Source organism: Marmota marmota, unplaced genomic scaffold (assembly GCF_001458135.2).
Source record: "Marmota marmota marmota unplaced genomic scaffold, marMar, whole genome shotgun sequence".
Classification (NCBI taxonomy): Eukaryota; Metazoa; Chordata; class Mammalia; order Rodentia; family Sciuridae; genus Marmota; species Marmota marmota.
In genome coordinates, this window is record NW_026000093.1 from 19322063 (window position 1) to 19345027 (window position 22965).

Here is a 22965-nt window from a genome sequence, read left to right on the forward strand (position 1 = left end):
ATTCTTCTCAGAATAAATGACATTCACTTATTTCTGTATCAAATACTGACTGGTTGAATGTGATGCCATTGAAAATGTAATCTATGTTCAACTCCAAGATGATAGTAAAAGGCACTGGAAGAGGAAAAAATAAAAAAAAAATATTCAATCCTTGGTATGATAGATTCTTAAAATGATACACACTTGAGCTTAATGAGACGTATCCTTAGCAAAAATTTGATGGGGGTGGTGAAGAAACTGCAGTACTATTTACTAAATTCTTTGCTTACTTAAATATAATATTTTAAATCCATATAGAAATAATCAATGTGCCTTCTTTTTAAATATAGAATTACCAAGCCTAAAACTAAAAATTAGCAAGAAACCAAATTCTATCCATAAGATCACAAGACTATGACATTATTAGATCTGACTGTGTTACTAATGGTTAAAAGTTTAAAAATAATATAATTAAAGACATAAACAACTTATGAGTTTTAATTGTAATGCATACCAGTGGACCAATCCACTAATTAGGTCACAAGTCTGGTAACCTAATCATTTCACCTTGGAATATTCTCGCATTGTCTTGTACATGAACTTCTGGGGGGACACCTCATATCCAAACCATAACACAGGTCTTGTTAGGAGAGTGATAATTTCTGTATGGATACTCCAAGTACATATTTTATGTAAAACAATCTGTCTTAGGATGCTGGTGTCCCCAAAACTATTGAGTCACTATGACACCGAGTCTCAGAGTAGGGACACACTCAAATCATCCAGCATCCACAGGCAATTCAAGAATTAGATTCACTCCTGGAGTCTCAAGCTTGCTATCTGACTGTCTGGATGAAGCAAGTGAGCAACTTTGTCTCTCATCTTGCATACCATTTCTCTTTACTAGTAAAATAATTTCAAACTCAACTTTTCCACCTACCTAAGGCAAATGCCTCACTTCTTCCTACAATTAGGAAGCAATCTTCTCTAATTGTATATCCTAAATCTAGTTTAGGATACTCCTGAATTTTTATAAGATATAGTAACAGATATTCTCTGGGCATCAAATACCCCTTATCAAGACTCAGAAATGAAAACTGAGAGGCAGGAGGAAACTGGTACTGAGGCTGACTGGTAAGAAATGGAGGTAACTGATTAGCTTGACTCTGAGGAAGGCCTTGCAAGCTCAGGGTATGGCTTTGGCCAGAATTTAGTGAGCCATCAGCAATGGTCTGAATTGGAGGAAAGGCAACTCTGGGGCCATACTGACTGTATACTATCAGGTGGCTATGCTTGCAGCTCTGGAGCTTATTTTGAACTCATGTTCTTCTGGAGAGTCTTGTTAAAGAATGTGTATTAAGGGGTTATGGTCCACTGCAGAAATGTTTCAGTTGCACATATTATAATTTCCGATATGCAGTGCTTTCAAATGTTTGTTAATATGGTCAGATAAGGAAAATGGAGGAAGGTAGGTCAATTTTGAAGTCTTAATAAGTAGGATTTTTTCTTTATTGGGATTCTGAGCTTTCTGTTTTCATGGCAGTTTTTACCCTTGATGCTTGTGTTCTTTACGCTAATAAACACCATCATTACCAGCCTGCAGAACTGGCTACAGAATACTAGCTAATAGTGTAAGATAAATGTCAGTGTAAAGTTGAATACCACATGATAGAATAAAATTCTTCTAAGGTCTCATCAATTTTTGTGTAGCCCATGGCCTTGCTCTTATACAATATATTTCCTTAACAGCAGCTTACTTTGTTTTTTAACTCTAGCAATAATGTACCTTATTTGCTTTCTTCTTTTATCTCAAACAGATTTTTGAGAGTAGATTTTTATTTTAGTACATTGTAGAGTTTTATATTGGGATTTTAAAAAATTCTGTTAGCTTTTCGATTTTGTTTTAAAGAAAATATGGTATAGGTATGATACATAGTATCTTGTGATACTCTCTCTCCTAATTGATATAATTCCTATGTCTTCCTCTTCTGAAGTGTTATTTTTTAAAGTAAAAATAAATTTATAGTATATATATATATATATATATATATATATATATATATATATATATAGTCAATTCAGGTATCTTTTTTATAGCTTCATAGATCAACAATGAAATATTTTAACAATAATCAGTTCTCAAAATGTAGCATGACATATATAAAAATGAAGATGTTGTCTTACACATATTCCACATAGTTATAAAGATGCAGTTATAATTTGTAAAGGATCACAAGTATTGTTTTTTTAAAGGCCTGTCATAGAAGTCACTGGGATACAAAAATATATGAGGCATGGTCCATGAACTTAAGGAGTATACTTTAGATACGGAGGAACATCAAAAAATAAAATGTCACAGTCTAAGAGATTAATGACACCTTAGGGCAACAACAAAAGAGATATCTACATGATTAATTGCCAAGTGAACTGTAGAGATAATATGATCACTTAATTGAAAAGAACACATGAGAAGTATATTTGCTGACTGAGCCTTTGACCTACCCTGAAGAAGTAAGTTCTTATGATTGAAGCAAGGATAGAGACTATTAATGGATCAGTATTGGGGGAAATCTAGTTTAGAATGCACCTGCATTTTTATAAGATATAGTAACAGATATTCTTTGAGGATGTAATTGTTATTAGTTGTTATGGTTTGGATATGAGATGTTCTCCAACAAACTCATGTAATAGACAATGCAGAAACGTTCAGAGGCAAAATGATCAGATTATGAGAGCTGTAAACTCATCAGGGATCTAATCTGTTTGATGGATTGGTAATTTGAATGGACAATTGGGTGGTAATTGTAGACAGGTGGGGTGTATATCATTGGGGGTGTGTCTTTGGAGATTATATGTCTTGACCCTGGCTCGCTCCCTCCCCCCCCCCTCCTTTCCAGCTGCCACAAGCTGGGCAGCTTTCCTCTTCCATGCCCTTCAGCCAAGATGTTTTGTCTCACCTCAGGCTCAGAGTAATGGAGTTAGCTGACTGTGGACTGAGAACTCTGAAGCCATAAGCTTCAAATCAACTTTCCCTCCTCTACATTATTCTTGTCAGGTATTTGTCACAGCAGTGAAAAACTGACTGACACAGTAGTCATTCTGAAATATTAGGGTTTTGATTAAGGACAAATCATACTTTGAAACTATCTCTGTGTTAATTACAAAGCTCGAGTGTTTTACAAAATTTCAGTCCAAAGGAAGAACAAATAGATCTACGCCACTATTGATATGGCGACTGTACTAACTGATGACTGTTTAGACCAGAGTTGATATAAGTTCCTTAACGGCTTTCAAATTTCTTACCAGGACAAATCTTTAGAGAAGTCAATTCCACTTCTCAAGGGTCTACTGCACAGCTTTAACCAGGATCAGCAACTATCAGTCTTCAGGAGAGCTACCCAACTTATTATTGCAATATCTACATACAATTTTAATTTGGCATATATGCATTTTAACACTGATCTTGTAAATTTCTAAACCTATGGAAAAGTTGGAAGAACAGTAAAATAAACACCCATTAATTTTATAAAAATTTTCCAGTTATTAATTTTTTGAAACATTTGATTGTATATTCTCTCTAACTTTCTCTCCATTTTCGCCTCTCTCCACACATACACCCTGATTTTTTTTTTGTAAGAATGGAGAGGTAACTGTAGCCATCATTAACACTTTAGTATTAAATATTTCACATGTATCCTCTAGGAACAAGAATATTCTCCCATATAATGACAATATAACTATAAAATTCAAGAAATTTAACATTGTTTTCAGATTTATTTAACCTATAGTCCTCATTAATTCAAGTTGTCCCAATTGTTTGACTTCATCACTGTTTTTTCCCACTGTTTAATTGAATAATTACATAGAGTAAAATACACAGATTTAAGGGTACAGTTTAATGTTCTAACAAATGTACATACTTGTGTAACTTACATTGCAGTCAGGATGCAGAGTATTTCTTTTTTTAATTTGTTCTTTTTGTTATACATGACAGTATAATATATTTTAACATGTCATATATCTATATCTATATCTATCTATCTATTTATCTCTCTCTCTCTGTATATATATATATATATATATATATATATATATATATATACCATATAACTTCCCAATTTTGTGGTTATACATAATGTGGAGTTACACTGTTTGTGTATCCATATATGAACATAGGAAATTGATGTCTGATTAATTCTTACTGGTTTTCCCATTCTCATTTCCTCTTCCTTCCCCCAATCCAGTGAACCTTCCCTCCTCCTCACTCACCCACAACGTAATGTGAGTCACCATCCACATATTAGAGAGAACATTTGTCTTTTGCTTTTTGGGGATTGGCTTATTTCACTTAGCATGATAGTCTCTAGTTCCATCCATTAATGGGCAAATACCATGATTTTATTCTTTTTTTATGACAGTAATATTATATTTTGTGTATGTACCATATTTTATTTATCCATTCACCTGTTGAAGGCACCTACATTGGTTCCATAGCTTAGCAATTGTGAATTGAGCTTCCATAAACACTGATGTGGCTACATCACTGCAGTATGCTGATTTTAAGTCTTCTGTGTATATGCCGAGGAGTGGGATAACTGGTTCAAATGGTGTTTCCATTCCAAGTTTTCTGAGGAGTCTCCATATTGCTTTCCTTATTGGTGGCACCAATTTGCAGTCCCACCAGCAATGTATGAGTGTAACATTTTCCCAACATCCTTGTCAACATTTATTGTTACTTGTATTCTTGAAAATTGCCATTCTGAGTGGAGTGAGATAAAATCTCAGTGTAATTTTAATTTGTATTTCTATAATTGCTAGATGTTAAATATTTTTTCATATATTTGTTGACTGATCATATTTCTTCTTCTGTGAAGTGCTTTTTCAGTTCCTTTACCCACTTATTGATTGGGTTATTTGTGTTTTGGGGGTTAAGTTTTTTGAGATTTTTATATATCCTGGAGATTAATGCCTTATGTGAGGCCAAGGTGGCAAAAATTGTCTTCCATTCTGTAGGCTCTCTCTTCATGTTCTCAATTGTTTCCTTTGCTTGAGAAAACTTTCTAATTTGATATCATCCAATTTATTGATTCTCAGTTTTACTTCTTGCATTTTACGAGTCTTGTCAAGGAATTAAGTTCCTACGCTAACATGATTGACAGGCCAACTTTTTCTTTTATTAGGCACAGGGTCTCTGGTATAATGACTAGGTCCTTATTCACTTTGATCTGAGTTTTGTGCAGGGTGAAAGATGTGATTCTGCAACCTGTACAATCAGAAAAATGAGAAATTATACCCCATTTGATTCAAATGTACGAATTGTCAAGATCATTGTACTGTCATGTGTAACTAATAAAAAAATAAATTAAAAAAATAAAAAAAGATAGGGGTCTAATTTCATTTTGTTTCAGATGGATTTCCAGTTTTCCCACACCTTACCTCCAATGTATGTTTTTTGGTGCCTTTGTCTAGTATGACATAACTTTATTTATGTGGGTATTCTCTGTGGCTTGTATTCTGTACCACTGACCTTCATGTCTGTTTTGGTGCTAATACCATGCCATTTTTGTTACCATAGCTCTGTAATATAATTTAACATCTGGCATTGTAATGCTTCCTGCTTCACTTAATTGTAGTTTTTTTTTTTTTTTAGTTCTGCAGCTTCTTTATTTAGCTTTTGTTTGGAAGATCTATGCAGTGGTGAGGGATGGGTGTTAAAGTCATCAAGTGTGTTTGATGTATGTAGATGCCCCATTTTGGGGGGTATAAATATTTATTATTTTTGTGTCTTCTTGATGCATAATTCCCTTAAGTAGTATGAAATGTCATTCTTTGGCTCTTTTGATTATCTTTAGCTTGAAGTCCACTTTCTGTGATATGAGGATAGAAACCCCTGCTTGTTTTTGAAATCCATATGAATGACATGGAGATCCATGTGAATTATATGTTTTTTTTCCCCATTCTTTTACCATCAGTCTGTGGATATCTTTGCCTATAAGGTGAGTGTCTTGGAGACAGCATCTTGTTGGATCTTGTTTTTTAATCTAATCTGCCATTCTATGCCTTTTGACTTATGAGTTTAGGCCATTTATATTCAGTGTTATTATTGAGATGTGATTTTTTTATTCCCTGTCATTTTGATGTTTTCTGGTTTTTAATTTGAGTTAAAAAATGATTTTAACTATTTTAACTTTGATTGACTATTCTTCTAGAATAGTTCTTTCACTTCCTGTATTTTCTCTGTTATCACTCTTTACATCATTCTTTACCTCACAGATTAGTGTAACTATATATATTCTAAAATCCTTTATTGACATTCTGACAATGAATTCTATTATTGAAGTATCTTGGTTTGTTTGGGGGCAATTTTTGTCTTGCTTTTTCATGTTGTTTATGTGTCTACCCGTCTAAAACTATGGATATGAGGCAGTAGAGTTTCTATCCTATAGACTTATAGTGTTCCTGCAAGTTTCCAGTATCTCACTGTTTCTGGAGAGACAAATAGTAACAACAACTAATGCAAACAATATATAGCATTAAGCCAAATAATTCCTATTGTGATGTCTACAATCTTGTCACAATAAACAGAAATGATATGACCAGTTATTGCCTACAATAAAAACAGTAAGTTTGCAAAATGATGTACAATTTTGAATGGTGGACAGGGAGAGAAAAGAAGTGATCTAGGATGTGATGATTAAGAGAAAGGAGGAGAGAGGATAGAAGTAAAACACTAAAGGAAGAAAGAAAGAGAGAACAATAGAGATTGACTGTTAACAGAAGAAAACAGAGAAAGAGATTCAAGAGAAACAGATAAATGAGAAAAATATATGAATTAAAATTTTTTTAAAAAATAAAAATAAATGGAAGAATATAAAAGAGAACTAAAATATACTAATCAAATTTCCTAGTCCTCAAAATACTGATACATGAAAAATGACTGTTATTAAAAATTTCCCTGGTGGGAAATGAGAAATAAAAAAAAATATGAATCTGTATAAATGTTTATGAACCATTAAGATCACAATTAAGCAGAGAAAAGAAAAAAGGGAGTGGGAGAGGAAAGAATCTTAATGAAAAAAAATGATTTCCATTTGAGTTCAAAAGATGATCAGCTTCCCTTCTCACGGCTGTGGTAGGATTGTCTGGAGTGTGATGCTTGCTCCACCCTCAGGGTGGGTTTGCTAGGGTGTGAGAGGTAATCCCATAGATGGAACTCCTGGAAGGAGTGCTTAAGTAAGATCCAGGCTCTTCACTGAATGCCAATTGATTCCAAATCAGGGCCCAGCAATTGCCAGACTATGCTGGAAGACTGTACCCCAGGGTCTCCCCTGGGTTATACTCACATGGTGGAGGATGCAATCCTTAGTCCACTAGGTCACCTACAGATGGGTTTCCTGGTATCAGGTTCAGTTTCCAAACTCAGTCTTTCCTGTGCCTGTCCTTTTGAATTCCTGGCTGGTCCTGCAAGCAGCAGGACTGGAAGAGGAGGGGAGAGCCTGGTGGGTTTCAGTGACCAGTTGTCCCCTGGGTAACCCTGTCTCCATGTGTGATTTCCTTCTCCTCACTTAGGCACACTCTGTGTCATGCAGTGTGGGTTTGCCAGGCCTATATTTCAGGCCAAACTTGGGTTTGCGATGGCTGATCTCCTTCAGATGCCAGTCCCTGTAGCTGGACGGCACAATGGTTCCTTCTTCTGTTTTCCACATGCTGCAGTTTCTTTCCCATATAAGGCTATTGTACACCATGCCTTAAAAGTTGAGTCACGCAGTGTCGTAAGCCCTTGAGCTCTCTGTACCCCCCCCCACACCTCAGTCCCCCTAAAAATGCCTGTGCCTTTAATTCCCTTATCCCTCCACTGTCCTCACGAGGGACCAGTCTGCCTGGTGCCTCCAGCTATGGTAGTGGCTGTGGCATGGGAGATTTCTTCCTCATTTTATTATATCTAACCTCTGGAGTCCCCAATCTGCTTGGAGTGTCCAGTATTAAATCTCCCTCCTTTTTATTCATTTGCCCACCTTGCTGAGAACCTGCCTGACTGCTGTCTTGGTTTCATGCTACGGAGCAGCCAGGAAAGCAACCTGCTCTATTCTGCCACCTTAAAAAACCCTTAATGACTTGGGATGCAGTGCATTTCTGTTACCCAAGAAAGTTCTTTCATGTAACTGTCTAGTCCTCTTACCTCTCTGGCCTCTAGAGGAAGTGACCATTGTGAATCTCATACTTATTGATTACTTTTATTTTTGCATGAATTTCGTAGACATTACAGTAGATACTCTTTGTATTAGTTTCTCTCTTCTCCAGGTTTCCAGTGTATGCAGTCATGTTTGACTGCAAAACAGCCATGCTTATTTTTTTTTTTAATTTTTTATTGTTGGTTGTTCAAAACATTACAAATTTCTTGACATATCATATTCCACACTTTGATTCAAGTGGGTTATGAACTCCCACCTTCACCCCATACACAGATTGCAGAATCACATCAGTTACACATCCATTGATTTACATATTGCCATACTAGTGTCTGTTGTGCTCCGCTGCCGGCTCAGCGGTAGAGCGCTCGCCCAGCCATGCTTATTTGATAATACAGTTCAAGGCTACTATCATACTACAACACCAGGGCTTAGGACTTGTGACAAGGTTTGTGTTGTATTCCCATAGCTTGCCAGTGTTGCTTGGCTTACTCAAAATCACAGCCCTCAATTATTAAGTTATCATCATTTTGAATGACATGCCTCATTAGGTCATTGTATTTAACTGTTTACTTATTTTTATTACCAATGCATACCTACCATATGAAAACAAGAAAAGTCAGTTTGAATATTATACTTTTAAGGCTTTAAGGAATGTGGATTGTTCTGTTATCTTATTATATGACTAAGTGTTGCTTTTATTATATAGAGGCATGGTAGCTATGCTAATTTAATATAATATACATCAAAATTATTTGGCTAATAACTCATAATATTTTCACTTACAGAAAACATATTCCAAAAATATTTGGACACTTAAAATGGAATATTTTGTTAAAGCAAGATTTATTTTTAAAAGCTAAAAATAATTAAAATGAGGCCTAAATTAAAGTAAATTTCTGGGTAGCTCATTTGTTAGCCAAGCAAAGAAAACTCTACTAGTATTGAGTTAATTGAATTGGTTTGGTTGTGGAAGAGGAAGAAATGTGTCCTGAGAAAATAAACGTGATAAAGACTATTAATCTTTTAGTGGGAACAGTTGCTTGAACAGTTGAGGACATTGAGACTACAGAAGGGGTAAACATGTTTACCATCTTCCTCCCACTAAAGGAAGATAAAAGTACTAGATATTATGTATTATATATTAAAAAGCCATAAGAAGCCTCTGAAAGGTGGAGAGAAGGAAGACTAAATAGGAGTGTTGGACCCAATGAACAGCATATGGGTGTATTCCCTGACTCTTCTTTCTGACCCATTCATCCTATACTGAGGACTGGAGAAACCAGCAACCCCATAATGCCAATAGAAACACACAAAAATATTTCCTTAAAAAACACATGAACTGTATAGCTGAAAGGCCAGACAACGGCTACTTAGTAAAATGGGGAACATTAAGAAAATTACCACTCAAATCCAGCCAAACATAGCAGAAAAAACTGTGCCCGAATTTCACATCCACCAAGGAAGGCAGAGTAGAAAACCTGGACATCTTCTCTAGGGAAGCTGGTAAGGAGGGATCCTAACCATGGCAGGATTGTCAAAGGCTGAGTAGGGAACTTACCACCAGAACTCACCACCTCCATTGCCACCATGCATAGTAAGTTAAATCTCTTCATAATCAATGAATCCCCAGTTTTCATTACTTCCCAGCAGCAACAAGGAGTCCCACCCTTCCAACTGCCAACAGAGGGTCAGCTGAGAATCTGGACTTCCAATTCCACTTGGCAGTAACAAAAACCAACCAACCAACCAACCAACCCACAACAAAAACAGTGTGGGAAGAGAAAAGTCCAGGAAAACTGTACTTGCCAGAAGGAGTCTGTTAATAAACAACATTCATGAGACTGAGTGACTCCAGAACATCAAAAAAGATCAGAGCATACTATAAATAACTCTACAGGCATCTACTTGACAATTGGGAGGAAATAGACTAACTCTTTGAAAATTACAAACAACTATAATTTACCCAAATAAGAAACAGATAATTTGAACAACCCAATAGCTATTAATAAAATTGAATTCATACATGCACACATACCCTAATAATGCAAACATATGGATTTATATTCATACATTAATATGCTTTTTGACAAAGACGTGAAAGCAATTTGATAGAGAATGAATAGTCCTTTAAAAATGCTGTTGAGCAATTAGATATCCATAATAAAATATTTTATCTTGATATAAACTTAATATTTCATGTAAATATTAAGTGAAAACACATCAATTATCTAAGTGCAAAATACACAATTATTAAACTTTTAGCCAATAACTCTGGAGATAATCTTAGGGACCTGGGGTTTGGTGAAGAGTTTTTGCATATGACACAGAAGTATAGTACATGAAAGTATAAAACCGATACATTGTAAATTGAATGCACCAAAATAAATTTTGTTTTGCATTATAAAGGACTCTATAAAGAGGATGAAAAAACAATTTGCAGACTGGAATAACATATTTGAAAAATGACTCAAAGCTCAATAGTAAAAAGCAAACAATTCAATCAGAGTATGGGTGAAAGATATGAAGACATGTTTCATGAAAGTGGAAACATGAATGGCAAACAAGGAAACAGGAAGATGTTCAAAATTAGTAGTCATCAAAAGAAATGTAAATTAAAGCTACAATGAGTTATCATAGACCTACTTGAACAGTTGAAATAAAAATAGTTAACACCAATGCTGGTAAGGATGTAGAAAACCTGCATCTTTCATACATTGTTAGTGAGTATCTAAAATATTGTATGCTCACTTTAGAAATTATTTTGGAAGTTTCTTAAAAACTTAAACATACACCAGGTATATAACTTGGCAAATATATTTATAAGCCTTTATCACAGAGAAATAAAAACTAAACTCCATTAATAAACCTATATACAATTGCTCATAGCAACTTTATTTGTAATAGCCCTAAATGGGATATGATCAAAATGCTCCTCAATAGTTGAAAAACAGACTGTGGTGTAGGTATGGAAATCTTCAACAACAAAAATTAAAAACTTATATTATCTTAAAATTTAAATTGTCAATAAATTAATTGAAGGACATACTACAGTATGGAGAAAAACCTCAAAAGGTCACATGCTGTATGAATCCATTTATACAAATTTTTTTTAAAAAAATATGAAATTATAGATATGAGAAAGGGCTTAATGGTTGTCAGGAGTTAGAGATGATGGTGGTGAAGGTGATATAATTTTAAGAGCTAGTACACAGAAGGTCTTTCTAGTGATGGAATAACTCTGTATTTTGATTATGTGATGGTAGTTATAGTCATTTACCCATGTAATAAAACATGAAAGAACCAGTTATTATCACTTATTTAAGGAGTAATTGTTGAGTGCAAATAGTAAGGAATTAAGCCCCTAGGAAGTCTGTAAGAAACAACTACAAGAAAGAATACAAAGATATTCAGTATGACCTGAAGTGGAATCTGCAGAGATTTGTTATATCCACTGATGGTGTAATATGTTTGGCACAGAAAGAGATTTACATGGCTTTGAAAATTTAATTTGCAAGGCTTGGAAAATGCAAGGTACTTGTATTAGTCACCATCAGGTAATTTCTGGAACATGGTGGAGCATTTCCAATAGACTGTTGTGATAAGAGCATTAGCATGAATTGAGATGTATCCTAGAAAAAGAATTCCAGTTTTCTTATTGCAGAAACTATGTTCAATCAGTGTGCAACCTGAGAAAAAAAATCTATCATATTAATATATTTTGAATTTTATCCATAATTTTTTGTAGAGATTCATTCTCGTTAAATATCTACAAAACACTGAAATTTAGCTCTTGGCCCACAAAATCTATTTACTCTCTGATCCTTTTCAGAGGTTTATGGTCCCTTTTCTAGCTGGTTATTATTTGAGTATACAAAGACTTTTGACTTTTAAATGTCAACTTTATATCCTGCAACCTTTAGTGAATTTTTAATTGGTTTGATGAATCATTCATTTTCTAAGAATTTTAAAAATGCCAATTATTTCTATAATATAGAATATCTTATTTTATTTTTATTATAATTAGATAAAAATTAAAGTCAATGATTTTCTCTTGCATTAGTTAATATTGTTAGTTCAATAGTAAATAGCTGTGGCACTAATGGACATCTTTATTTTGTTACTGATCTTGATGAAAATGCCTATAACGCTTTCCCATTGGGAAAAGAGTGTTTTTTAGGAAACTGAGTTATATAATATTTATTCTAATAAATATTCATCTATTGATCTATGTTATTCACTCCTCTACACAGGGTTGAACTTTATCAAAAGTCTTTTTTTATATATTACCTCACATACTTATTTTTATGGTGAGAACACTTAAAATCTATTTCTGGCAAGTTTCACACTGTTATTAACTATAGTAATTGTATTGTACAGGAGATCTTTTGAGTTTACACCTCCAAAGTACATGTATGAAGACACGAATTGGTGTGAATATACTTTGTATACAACCAGAGATATGAACAGTTGTGCTCTACGTGTATAATATGAATTGTAATGCATTCCACTGTCATATGTAAATTTTAAAAAGATACAAAATTTCAGTTAGACAGGAGGTGTAATATCAAAGACCTTTTTACACAAAAATAAATTTATGATTTTGTCTTCATCTCTGTTAGCATAAATTGTTTTAATGGATTTCTAAAATTGAATAATTCTTAATCCTAGAATAAATATGATATAATTTTTTGTCTTATTGCTAATATTTTATTAATAATTTTTCTGTCACTTAAAAAATAATATACAAGCCAGTCGTGGTGGTGCATGCCTATAATCCCAGCTGCTTTGGAGGCTGAGGCAGGAGGATCCCGAATTGAAAGCCACCTTTAGCAATAGTGAGAAGCTAAGCAACTCAGTAAGACCCTGTCTCTAAATAAAATACAAAATAGGGCTGGGGATGTGGCTCGGTGGTTGAGTGCCCCCGAGTTCAATTCCTGGTACAAAAAAAAAAAATCTGAAAGTACATACATTTTTCTTCTAGGAGCTGTGTTTCTTAGGTAGCAAAAGTATACTTTCTTCATAAAAAGGGTCTTGAACAAACCTTTATAAGTTCTAGAACAATCTTTATGATATTGGATATGATATTGGAATATTTTGCTCTTTGAAGTTTTGATAATAAAATTCACTTGTGAAATTTCATGATGGCTTATTTGCTATTTTATTTTGGTCTTCTATAATTGCCTTTTGACTCACTGAAATTGTCTTACACTGAAATTTATGTGAAAAAAATATTTTTGTGACTTACTATTTCTTCTTTGTTCACATATTATTTCTGCTTTGTGAGGAAGACTTGTGTTATTTTGGTGTGACATTAATAACTATTAGATCTTCAGTGTAAATTTTGGTTTTTTTTTTTTAATTTTTATTATTGGTTGTTCAAAACATTACATAGTTCTTGACATATCATATTTCATACATTTGATTCAAGTGGGTTATGAACTCCCATTTTTACCCCATATACAGATTGCAGAATCACACTGGTTACACATCCACTGTTTTACATATTGCCATACTAGTGTCTGATGTGTTCCGCTGCCTTTCTGATCCTCTACCACCCCCCTCCCTCCCTCCCCTCCCATCTTCTCTCTCTACCCCATCTACTGTAATTCATTTCTCCCCCTTGTTTTTTTTCCCTTTCCCCTCACTTCCTCTTATATGTAATTTTGTATAACAATGAGGGTCTCTTTCCATTTCCATGCAATTTCCCTTCTCTCTCCCTTTCCCTCCCACCTCTCTCCCTGTTTAATGTTAATCTTCTTCTCATGCTCTTCCTTCCTGCTCTGTTCTTAGTTGTTCTCCTTATATCAAAGAAGACATTTGGCATTTGTTTTTTAGGGATTGGCTAGCTTCACTTAGCATAATCTGCTAAAGAAGTGTTCTTATCATAGTGTTTTGTGCTTTTTGCTTTATAATTCACACTGCTTGAAATTGTATTGTATTTTCAATTTCCAGTGCTGCTTGTCCATCTCTCAAATTGCTCTTATTTGCAGGTGTATCATATATAAAATGCAACCTTAAATTTTGCTTCATGAGATTTGAAAAGCTTATTATTTTAACATGTAAATAAAATATATTTATATTTATTGATATGGCTGTTATATTAGGTTACAATTTTGTACTGTTATTTTTGTTACATTTATGGTATGTATAATATTATTATTTATATTATTCTATTTTATTTGCTAGTTTTCAAAAATTCTTTTGGCATTTAGAAAGTTTGGAAGGATTCTGCAGATTTATCCTTACACTTGTTTTTTTTTTTTTTTTTACTTACCTTTCTGCTTAGTTTTCAAAAATAAATTTTGAAACTCTTATAATGATCGATAAATTTATTCTGCTTTCTATTTTTCTTCTTTTTTATATTTACTTCTTAAATTTTATTACTTTCTTTCATAACATATGTAATTTTTCCCCTAGAGGTATGTCTTTATGTCTTCAGGCTGCTATAAGAAAATGCCATAGAGTGAGTCACTTGAAGACTGGGAAGATAAAAATGAAGGCACCAGCAGATTTAGTGTTGGTGAGCGCCTAGGTCCAGCTAACTTCTTGCTGCATCTTTTTGAGCTGGATAAGGTACAAGCATTCTCTTAGACCTCTTTTATAAGAGCGATAATCCCATTCATATGGATTCTAATATCATGAACTAATTAAATTTTGAAGGCCTCACCTGCTAAGACCATCACCTTGCAGTTAGGAACTTCAACTTCAGAGGGTTTTTTTTTTTTTTTTTTTTTTGACAGCAGGTGGGTGAGGTGGAGGTAATCCATCCATTCAGACTATCCATCCTTTGCTGAAGTCTTTCAGTAATATGTTGGTTGGATGAAGTGCATTCTTTAATTTCCTAAAATAGGCTCATAAGTAGAGTATGATCTGAGATTCTACAAATTTAGAACTATTTTTCTGTATTCCTGACATTCAAAGTACAGCTTGGCTGCATATAAAGTCTGTGGCTTTAACTTTGTTTTACTGAATTACTGAAGCTGTTGCTTCATTCCTGTATTATTTCAAACGCAGATGTCAAGAAATACACATATCAAAGTGGATGAAACCCCAGAGAAAATGAGAAGAAAAAAAAACTGATTTCTATACCCCTACACTGATTCTGCTTAGAAAGAAATCAGGAAAACTATCCCATTCACAATAACCTCAAAATAACAACAACAACAACAAACAAAACAAAACAAAAAACACACAAAAACAAACAAACAAACAACAACAAAACAAACAGGGAATTAATCTAACCAAAGAGGTGAACAAGCTCTACAATGAAAATTATCAAACACTGAAGAAAAAATTAAAGATCTTAGAAGATGGGAAGTCCTTCCATGTTCTGGGATAGTTGGAATTAATATTGTCCAAATGGCCATGTTGCCAGAAGCAATATACACATCCAATAAAATCCCCATCAAAATACCAATGACATTTTTCAAAGAATGAGAAAAAAAATAGTTCTAAAATTCATTTGGAAAAACAAAGAGACCCAGAAAAAGCAAAGAAATCCTGAATGAGAAGAGTGATACTGGAGGCATCATAATACTTGATCTCAAATTATACTATAGAGCTATAGTTACAAAATAAAGCATGGTATTGACATCAAAATAAACATAAAACTCAATGGAATAGAACAGACAGCACAGGAACAAACCCATATACTTACAGTCATCTGATATTGATAAAGTTGCCAAAAACTGTTGGAGAAAATAATAAATGATGCTTGGAAAACTGGATATCCATATGTAGAAGAATTAATTTAGATCCCTGTCTTTTACCCTGAACAAAAGTCAAATCAAAATGGACCAAAGACTTAGAAATTAGACTAGAAACTTTGCAACTGCTGGAAGAAAACACAGGATCAGAACTACATCATAGTGATGCAGGCACCAACTCCCTTAACAAGACCCCTAAAGCTCAAGATCCAATAAGTGGAGCACCATCAAATCAAAAATATTTTACACAGCAAAGAAAATTTATATTAAGAGTGTGAAGAGAGCTTACACAATAGGCAATAATCTTTGCCAGTCACTCCTCTGATAGGGGATTTATATCAAGAATATATAAAGAACTCAAAAAGCTTAACATAAAAAGAAATCAGTAAATGGGCAAACAACTAAACTGGCATTTCTCAAAAGAAGGAACATAAAGGGCCAACAAATATATGAAAAAATGTTCAACATTTCTAGCAATCAGGGAAATTCATACCAAAACTAAACAAAGATTTCATCTTCCTCCAGTTTGTATGGCAATTATTAAGAAGATGAATAATAATAAATGCTGACAAGGATGTGGAGTAAAAAGCACATTCATACATTATTGTTGGGACTGCAAATTGGTACAACCACTGTGGAAAGGAGTATGGAGATGCCTTTAAAAAACAAGGAATGGACTTACCATATGACTCAGCTATCCCACTCCTTGGTTTTTATGCAAAAGAGCTAAAATTAGCCTACTGTAGTGATACAGCCCCATCAATTTTACAGCAGCATAACTTAAAAAAAACAAGTTATGGAATGAACCCAGATGCCTGTCAATAAATTAATTAATTAAGAAAATTTGGTATATATATATTTGTGTGTTTGTGTGTATATATATATATATATATACACACACACACACACACACACACACACACAATGGAGTTTCACTCAACCATAAAGAAGGATGAAATTATGGCATTTGCTGGTAAATGGATGAAAATGGTGAACATCTTGCTAAGTATTTTCTCTTATATGTGGAAGCTAGAGAAAAATAAGAGGGTTAAGGGGAAGATAAGATATCATGAAGATATAGGGAAAAACCAGTGGAGTAGAAGAATGAGATCAAGACAGAGTGAGGAGGGGCAGGAAAGGGGAAGAAATGTGGAATGCATTTAACAAAATCATGCTGTGTGCATGATAAGTATACTACAGGTAATTCCACTGTTATGTATATGTAGAAAGCATCAAGCAAAAATAAATACATACAGGAGTGGAAAATCAATAGAGTAGAGGAACAGGAATAAGGGGAGGAAAAGTGAGGGAATGGGGACTGAAATGGAGTAAAATCCAATGGGTGTGACTTTGTCAAAACGAACCCAACTACTATATATAACTATAATGTTTTAGTAAAAATGTATAACAATATGTAAGGATGATCGAAACCATATCAATATGTACATATGTAACCAAGTACAAAATTGGAAAATACTTGTATGCTATAATTCTAAAATTTGTATTTCAAATTATATTTTGAAAAAAGAAAAGAAAAAAAGTTAGTGGTCAGCTAGACTAACGTTCCTTTGAAAATAACAACACCTTTGTGGAATATAATATTTGTTGGTCCCACCTCCCTTTGTAGAATTTGTATATGATGTTGATTTCTTGTTTTCTGGCTTTATATACGACTTTTGTCAACTATAATTCTTTCCCATTTTAAGAGACTCTGTTTATCTGATGCCCTGAATGTTTTCTTCTTCTCAATAGTTAAATTCTAACATTTTTTGTCAGTTTTCTCCAGTTCTTTTTTGTTTGGTGGGGGGTCACTGGGGATTGAACCCAGGGTTGCTTAACCACCAAGCCACACCTCCAGCCCTTTTTATATTTTATGTACAGACAAGGTCTTGCTAAGTTGCTTAGGGCCTCACTAGGTTGCTGAGGCTGGCTTTGAACTCACGATCCTCCTGCCTTAGCCTCCAGAGCCACTGGGATTATATGTGTTTGACACTGTGCCTGGCTCCAGTCTTTAACAGGTAGATTTTTATTCTTTTTTTATTTCAAAAATATTTCTTGAATAATAACTTTAAATATTAATTAGATTATATTGATTTATTTTCAACAAGTATGTTTCTGATGATTGAAAAGAGTGTGATCCATTATTATAGAAAGACAATCATTAACACAATGTGGCACTGACACAAGGGTAGATATAGAAATATAGATATAGAAGTCAATGGAAGAAACTAGAGAATCTAGACATATGTCACACATATTAGAATTACGTCCCTAAATGCCATTGCAGCAAAAAAGAATATTACTTCCAAACAGGTGAAACTGCAAAAAGAGGAAGGGTGTAGACTTAGATCTCATGCCAGACGTATAAGTTAACTCTAAGTGAATCATGGGCCATAATATAAGTTCCTATAATGAAACATATGAAAATAAACATTGGACAAAATTTTCTCAATATTAGGTAGATTTTTTTTTAATTTTTTATTGTTGGTTGTTCAAAACATTACATAGTTCTTGATATATCACATTTCACACTTTGATTCAAGTGGGTTATGAACTCCCATTTTTACCCCATATACAGATTGCAGAATCACATCAGTTACACAGCCATTGATTTACATATTGCCATACTAGTGTCTGTTGTGTTCTGCTGCCTTTCCTATCCTCTACTATCCCCCCTCCCCTCCCCTCCCCTCCCCTCTTCTCTCTCTACCCCCTCTACTGTCATTCATTTGTCCCCCTTGTATTATTTTTCCCTTCCCCCTCACTACCTCTTGTATGTACTTTTGTATAACCCTGAGGGTCTCCTTCCATTTCCATGCAATTTTCCTTCTCTCTCCCTTTCCCTCCCACCTCTCATCCCTGTTTAATGTTAATCTTCTTCTCATGCTCTTCGACCCTACTCTGTTCTTAGTTACTCTCCTTATATCAAAGAAGACATTTGGCATTTGTTTTTTAGGGATTGGCTAATTCACTTAGCATAATCTGCTCTAATGCCATCCATTTCCCTGCAAATTCTATGGTTTTGTCATTTTTTAATGGCAGAGTAATACTCCATTGTGTATANCTGCATTGCTTGTGGTCCTTTCTTTCCTTGTCTCTTCATACTGTTCACATTTCTTTCTGCTTGGTGAAACTGTTGTGCTATTGAATTTTCCCCCTATATATTTATATTGGTCTTGTATAGTTGCAAAGTCTCCCTCACAGGCGCGGGCTGCGGCTCTGCCCCTCTGCAGGCCGCTAGGCTTGTTCTGTTGGTGGTCGCAGTTCTGCCTACTTTGCAGGCGCAGGCAGCGGCACTGCCCCTCTGCAGGCCTCTGGGCCTGTTCTGCCGGTGGGTCGCAGGTCCGCCTACCTTGCAGGTGTGTGTGGGGGGCAGGTCTACCCTTCCGCAGGCTGCTGGGCCTGTTCTGTCTGTCGGTTGCAGGTCTGGCCTGTTCTGTTGGTGGTCGCAGGTCCGCCTACCTTGCAGGCGCGTGGGGCAGCTCTGCCCCTCCCTGGAATTCTGGGTCTGTTCTGCCGGTGGGTCACAGGTCCGCCTACCTTGCAGGGGGGGAGCGGGCGGCTCTGCCCCTCAGCAGGCCGCTGGGCCTGTTCTGCCGTTGGTCACAGTTCTGCCTACCTTGCAGGCGCGGGCCAAGGGGGCGGCTCTCAATATTAGGTAGATTTTTGAAGACATATAACCCATTAACCATTAAAGAGAAAAATTGGTAAACTGGACTTCAAAATTTTTAAGAGTTTGCTTTTTGAATGAACATACTTTATATACAGAGTTATGAACAGTTGTGTTGTGAATGGATAATTATGATTGTAATACATTCCAGTATTGTCATGTATGTAAGAAAAAAAAGAAAAGGAAAAAATCAATTCACAGAATGGAAGAAAATATCTTCAGTACATGTTATGAACCAAGGACTTGGAGCCATAACCCATGCAATTCGACAGTGAATAGAAAATCATTTATATAGGGCAAACATTTTGAACTTTTGCTTCAAAAATGCAGATCTACAATGGCCAATGCACACATGGAAAGGTTCTCACAATCATTAGACATCAGGGAAGTGCAAATTGAAAGCAGAATGAGATAGCATTACTCACCCACTAGTTTGGCTGAAATGGAAAACATTCACAATAAAATATCTTGGTCTGGGACTTTTGCATATTTCTAGAAGGGGAAGCAAAATGATACCCTTACTTTGGAAAACTGATGGTTTCTTTCAATGTTAACCATACACTTATCAAATGACCTAGCAATTCCACATTTAGGTACTTTTTGAAGAGAAGTGAAAATACGTGTCCACATAAAAGATTGCATGTGAATGTTCATGGCATCTTTCTTCATAATAACCCCAAACTGTAAACAACCAGGTCCATAAGCCTGTGAATGGATAAATAAACTCTGGTAATACCCACCTAATAGGATATGACTCAGCAATAAAAAGTTATAAACTACAGACGTGTGAAGCAAGCAGATCTCAGAAACATGATGCAAAACTAAAAAGCTGGACACAAAGAGTACATATTGTACGATTCTATTTATATGAGAATTTAGAAATGACAAATCTAATCTGTAATGATGGGAAATGCATATCAGCAATTGACTAGGACCAGAAATGGGTAGGATTGACTGGGAAGGGACAGAGAGGAACTTTCTGGAATAACAGAATTAGTCTATATTGTGGCGGTGGTTACATTCATCAAACTCATCACACTCCTCACTTAAAATGGACTCATTTTTAAAAGTAAGGTATGCTACAGTGAAGTTGATAAAAATGTTGAAAATATGTCCTTTAACCATCTCTTCCTGGACTTTATAATTTTAGAGAGGGTACTAGAGAAAATTGATTATTATAATGCTTCCAATTAGCGAGATTACTTTGCATGGGGTATTTTTAAACTGCTGGCACTAATAAAGTTGAGAAACTGTTAGTTATCTTTAACATTAAATTATTAGTATAAATATATTTCTATTACCTATATTTCCTAAACATTTTATCAAATAGACTGCTCACTTCTTGGAAATGAGCCACAGAGCAAGGATAGTTTCCTCTGATCATTTTGTAAACCTATTTAGTTTGCTGCAATGATTATGTTCATGCATATGCTACTGAGGTATTATTCAAAATGCATCTGTTTTAAAATATGCTTTCTTTCCCTTCTTTGTATTCTTTTCTTTTGGCAGACATCTGTCTTCTACCTCAGAAAACTGAGACATCCAAAACCTTTTATTTCTTTCAGTGCTGTGAAGTTTCATTTTCTTACGTTTCTTTAAGTTCTGTAGTTTTGGCACACTTATTACTTTTTTTTCATGGGGAATACAACCCATCCCATTCTAAAAGCAGTTAACCTGAAAATATCACTGACCTTAACCATCTGTTTCCAACTTCTAAAATCTGACCAGCAAGGAACTTTCTTAAGAAAAATAGAAGCTCCCACTGATATCATCAATGACTGTCCCATTCTTAAGATTCACAGTCCTTGTTCAGGGTGTGGATAAAACACCTTCCACACTCAGAACTGTAAAAATGGATGCATATTTAGATAATGAGTATTACCTTATTTCATAATTGCTGATTACACATCATTACCATAAAACATGACAAAATACCATGGATTTGGTGGCTTAAGTTACAGAAATTTATTTTATTATAGTACTGAAGGCTAGAGGTCCAAGAGTGAAGTTTCAGGACACCCTGCCTCATGAAAAGCAGGACTCCTTAAGGTTAAGGGAGTCTCATGAAATTAACAGATATACTAGAAAATTAGGAGTTAAAAAGGTGACCAATCTCCAGGGCCATAAAATGAAGATGTTTAGCCTGGAAGTAGGAGGTTGGGAATCAGCTCAACCTTCTGAGACTATGTGGCCAGCAAATATACCAAGAAACCAGAGCCAGATGAATCAAGGTCGCTGAAATCAAACCCATGGAGACAGGACAATAGTTTGCCCTCTTCTGTAAATAATATTTAAGACATTCTAAGAATATAAAGGGAATACAAAGACTATAAAGGGAAAATTCCAAATGGTGAGGCTCAAGTGTACATGTGAGTAGCCTGCATTTACCTTTACTTTATTGACATAGTAAGACACACACCTGGAGGTGGAAACTTACAAGGAGGCATGCATTGCATGAAGACACAGGATGAACAAGAGCACAATTAAAATGCCACCTCTACATGTGATAACATCAAGAGAGCCTGCCTCCATCGCAGATACCATAAAAGCTGTCCACCTTTGTCCTTTGTTACACCTGGTCTGACACTCTCCAAACTGCTACATATCCCTCATGCCTGAGCAGAAGCCCTCTACTAAAGCCTTGCCTGCGTTTCAGTTCTTTCTGGTCCAGTTTCACGTCCACTGACTCTGGATCCAAGGATCTGGAACCTGGCATCATTAGCAGAGTTAGTTTCTCCCTAGACATCTCTCCTCACCTTGCAAATGTGCTGACATGGCCTGTCCTCTTTGTGCATGCAAATCTGTTATCTTCCCAGGTGGGTATATCTACTTATATGGGTGTTAGATTGGATTAGAGCTCACCTCATAGCCTCATTTTGACCTAATTGCAACTTTAAAAGTCTTATCTCAAAACATAGTCACATTCTAAGGTATTGGGTTTGGAGGGAGTGGTATATAGGTTTGGAGGGGGAACAAAATTCTCATATCTGTCATCCCATCCCTTTCCACGAGGTCTGTAGCTCCATAAGACATGAATATACCCCTCAGGGAAAATGGTGATTCACCAAAATATTTTGTAGACCCTCTATGAATTGTGCTCTAAGTCATCCTTTTCCTTCTCAAGTTTCTTCCAAATCGGAAGTGTATATTGATCTCAGAGATTACCCACTTTGGCAATTTAGAAATATCTTATTGCACATAATTCAACTAACTCTGCTATGTGAATAACATCTGAGAGGAAATTACTAGCACTTTACATAAACTCTTATAGAGCTTAACACTTAATCTTATTTGAGAAGCTATCCTAATACAGTCTGGTCACCGTCACTACATCTGGATCTTTCAAAGGGAATTCCATCTCTGTAGTGGTTGCCTCTAGAATTCCAGCCAAGAATTTTTTAAAGAATATTCACCTTCT

General features: G+C 35.1%; 1 long non-coding RNA gene across 2 annotated transcripts in view; it reads left to right on the top strand.

The window, feature by feature from the left end:
• The window catches only part of LOC125610572, a 265267-nt gene that overhangs the window by 190576 nt on the left and 51726 nt on the right, over positions 1–22965 (top strand). The window lies entirely within an intron of this gene.